The following is a 4382-nucleotide window of genomic DNA, read 5'->3' as shown; positions in this document are numbered from 1 at the left end:
TATTGCTGTACTCAGTCTTACAGGGAATTTTCTGTCCACACATATTATATTCATCTTGTAAAGTCGGATTACAGGTAATCATGTTGAAAGTGGCTTGAATAAAAATAACACTAATTTGTTTGTTAATTTTAGGTAAAGAAATTCTGTAAGCAGTTTACCTTTTCATAAAGAGTACTCTCATTCTTAAAATTGATGTTGCCATGTTAACTTTTCAATAGGCATTTGAGCCTATATAAGGGAGAAAACGTTATTTGAAGTGAGAAAGGCAATACAATATAAGCAAGATACCCAGCTCTTTTTAGAGTCTTCTACGTCAGGCCCATAGCCAATAAGCTAAATGAATGGCTTTAGAGGGAACACCTATAATTTCAAGAGAACTTCAGCCTGGATGTAAGATTAGTGAACATCACTGAAAAGGAATTAAAAACATCTAAATGTATACAGTGTTAACAAGTATCACTTGTAAACAATATATTTCACAAAAGTTTGGATTAATAGACTGGATTTCACAAGATCTTCTGTATCTCGTTCCTGGTTATGCAGAGAGAGTGGAGATAATTCTCAATCTTAGAGAAAAAAATATTCATCATTGAAAAAGTTAAAAGGGATCATTTATCACTTTTACACCATCTTTGTGACTTTGCTTTTTAAATGAATGGACAATGATATACAGTTTTTACTGTGTGGCCATGGGTTTAAGAAATCCTGAAGTATGTTTTTTCATTCAGTTTTGCAGGAAAAGAGACTTGTATGTAAAGTCAGTTCCTAGTTTCTTAGAATCATGGTAAACGTGGCTAGCAGTGTAGGTACAGAACTGTAGTTAGTTGTACACTTGTGATTTTATCACCCTTGTTTGTTTAATAATATATTTAACAATAGTTGGAATCAACAGACTGAATTTCACAAGGTTAGAATTTTACAGAGCACATTTGCAAACCTTTAAAGTTATAACAAAAACACATTTAACCAAAGAACTTGCAAAAAGCAATTTTCATCTATGAATAAGTGAAGAATAACATATGGTTTTCAATTAATACAAGCACTCTGTAAGTAAAGCTCTCAGAAATTGCTTTCGAGCCAAAATTGCAAACTGGCAAAAGTAGCTGTTAAAAAACATTTCATATATAGCTTCTTTTCTTCTTAATGTGGGCACTGGTGGTAGTCTTGTATACAAATGGTATAATGAAAACTAGAGATATGGTAAAATATGTTGGGTTAGTTCTTTCTTACTGCTTATAAAATGGGTAAAAATCTGGCTTAACCAGCTTTTCCAGAAGGTTTGTTTCAGCTAGAAATAAATCTAATATCTACCTAGTGGCAGCAAAATAATAAAGAAGCAGAAAATGTATGAGATAGCAGCTTCAAATTCTTCATTGAAATCTCCAAGATATAATAATTCTTCATTGTTATAACTCAACGATAATAATAAAGTAATCTCTTCTTAGTTCCTATATTATCTCTGAATGTTGGTTCACAGCTTCCTCAGGAGCTTCCAAGCTATAGTCTGAAACTGTTCTCCAAGCACGAAGGGTAAGGAGAGATAGAAGAAAGAGGTAAACCACTCCAGATTGCTAGGTGACAGTTTTAATGAGCAAGGAAACTTACACATGAGGTTTGTCTTGGGTGATCACAAGACAAGTAGATCTCTGTAACTGCCCAAGTCTTGAAAGTTTATGTAGAGGTTTTAACTGAGTTTAGGCATTTATACCAACCAACTGGTGTCAACAACACATTGCTCTCTAAAGTTACCACTCACCTATGAGAATGGCCAAATCCGGAACACTGACAATACCAAATGTGAGCTAGGCTGTGGAACAATGGGAAGGAACTCTGAAAACGAAAAATGATACAACCACTTTAAAAGACAGTTTGGTGGTTTCTTATGAAACTGAACATACTCTTACCACACACTCCAACAATCACACTCCTTGGTATTTACCCCAAAAAGTTGAAAAGTTATGTCGACAAAGACTGCACAAGAATATTTGCAGAAGCTTTATTCACAATTGTCAAAACTTGGAAGCAACCAAGATGTCCTTCAATGGGGGAATAATTAAATAAATTGTGGTGCATCCATAGACAATGGAATATTATTTAATGTTAAAAAGAAAGGTGCTATCAAGCCATGGAAAGTCATGGAGGAAACTTTGATGAATATTACTCAGTGACAGAAAGCAATCTGGTAAGGCTACATACTGTATAACATTTCAACTATATGACATTCTGGAAAAGGCAAAACTATGGAGATGGTCAAAAAGATAGGCGATTGCCAGAGTTTGGGAGGAGGAGTAGGATAACTGCATAGGGCACAAAGGATTTTTAGGGCAATGAAAGTACTCTGTATGATCTTATAATAATAGATACATGTCATTATACTTTTGTCTATGCCATAGAAAAGTGTATAATGACATGTATCTATTATTATAGATAATAGAGAGAACTATAAAGTAAACTACATACTTTGGGTAATTATGATGTGTCAGTGTAAGTTTACCAATTATAACAAATAAACCACTCTGGCGAATGATGTAGATAATGGGAGAAGCTTTGCATGTGTGGAGGTGGATTGCATAGGGGATATCTCTGTACCTTTCTCTAAATCTTTCTGTGAAACTAAAACTGTTCTTAAAAAGTTGAGTTTATGAAAAACATTTAAATTTTAGAAGGAATATTGTAGGTTAAAAAATGACTAAGGCAGGGTAAATATACAGCAGTTAAGACTACCTTATATTCAATAATGCAAATTACATTGAAAACTATGCACACTTTCAAATCAAGGACCCCCATTTTTTTTATATCAACAGCAAAGCAAATATCCAGGCAGCCAAGGAAATCAATAAAATCAAATAGGGTTTGCAAAGGAGAGCTTAAAATTAAAGACTGATCTGAAAAATAATAGAAACAATGAATTTGGAAGGTACAATCTACACAGAGGAAAGGAGAAAAATCTCAGAAAGGAGACAAAATTTGCCCAATTATAATTTATGAGGGATTATTTGAAAGAAAGAAAATCATCACAAACTATAGTGTCTAAACACAATGTCAAAAATCAGAAATGCCCAATATGTTAGTTTTAAATATGCTTGAAAATAATTTGATACACTGGGAATTGAGAAATTGAGTTGATTCCATCCCCCTGAATCTGGGATAGCTTCGTATAACAGGTGCTCCCTACAGTGGTCCCAAATTATCCCTGTCCACAGTATTCATATCCTTTTGTAAACCTTCACTTGGTCATGGGTTGATCCTACTGACTTGCCTCTAATTAATACAATGGGGAAAAAGTGATAGATGTCACTTCTGAGGATAGGATACAAAAAAACTCTGACTTCTGTTTTGATTGCCCTCTCACATTCACACTGATAGAAGTTAGGGACCATGTTGTGAACTGCCTGATGGAAAGGCTTATGTAGCAAAGAAGTGAGGCAGTCCTCCAGCCAATAGCCAGGGAGGACCTGAATCCTCAGACCAACAGCTCATGATTATGAGAGTGGATCCTCCCTCATCTGAGCCTTCAGATGATATTGCAGCACTATCTGATACCTTGAATACATCGTTGTGAAAGATTTTGAAGGATATGAAACCAGATAAGCTGGTCACACTTGTGACTGATATAAACTGTGGGATAATAAACATTGGTTATTTTAAACTGCTAAGTGTGGATTTAATAGAGAAGTGAGAAGTTGCTGTAACAAAACTTAAAATGTGAGAATAGTTTCGAACTGTCTAGGTGATGGAGGCTATAAGAATTTTGAGGATCATGTTAAAGAAAGTTTATATTGCACTGAATATTTGTTAGTGGACTTTGAGAATGTAGCTGGTTAGGTCTCAGAGGAAATGCTGAACATATTATTGAAAAGTAGAGGAAGGATAACCCTTGTCATTTTGTAGTGAAAGGTTAGCAACATTCTTATCTGAAGTCATTGTAAAAAGAATAAAATGTACCTAATGAACTTGATGATTTAGGAAAGATGCTTTATAGCAAAGTGTTGAAGGCTTTTTCTTGCTTGTTATAGTGAAATGAGACAGGAGAGACAACTTGAGGAAAGGACAGTTAAATAAAAAGGAGTCAGAACTTGATGGTTTAAAAAATTCTCAAGCTTTTTACATGTCAAAAGATGCTAAAATTAAGAAATAATTTTTAAGCAAAGTTCAAATCCAGGTCATGGTCAGAAAAACATGATTTAAAGATACAGTAAAGGCTTGACTGGAAAAACTACTGAGATATCAAAGGTTATACCTCAGAGTATGATTTAGTAACACAGATTCCCTTGACAAAAATTTAAGGATGAAAGGTACCTCACAAATCTCTTCAGTCAAACAACATTAAGCTGTCTATGGGAAGCTGTTATAAACTGAATTGTATCTCCTTCAAAATTAAT

This window comes from Pteropus alecto, unplaced genomic scaffold (assembly GCF_000325575.1).
Source record: "Pteropus alecto unplaced genomic scaffold, ASM32557v1 scaffold3, whole genome shotgun sequence".
NCBI classification, from domain to species: domain Eukaryota; kingdom Metazoa; phylum Chordata; class Mammalia; order Chiroptera; family Pteropodidae; genus Pteropus; species Pteropus alecto.
This window is presented reverse-complemented; position numbering follows the sequence as displayed.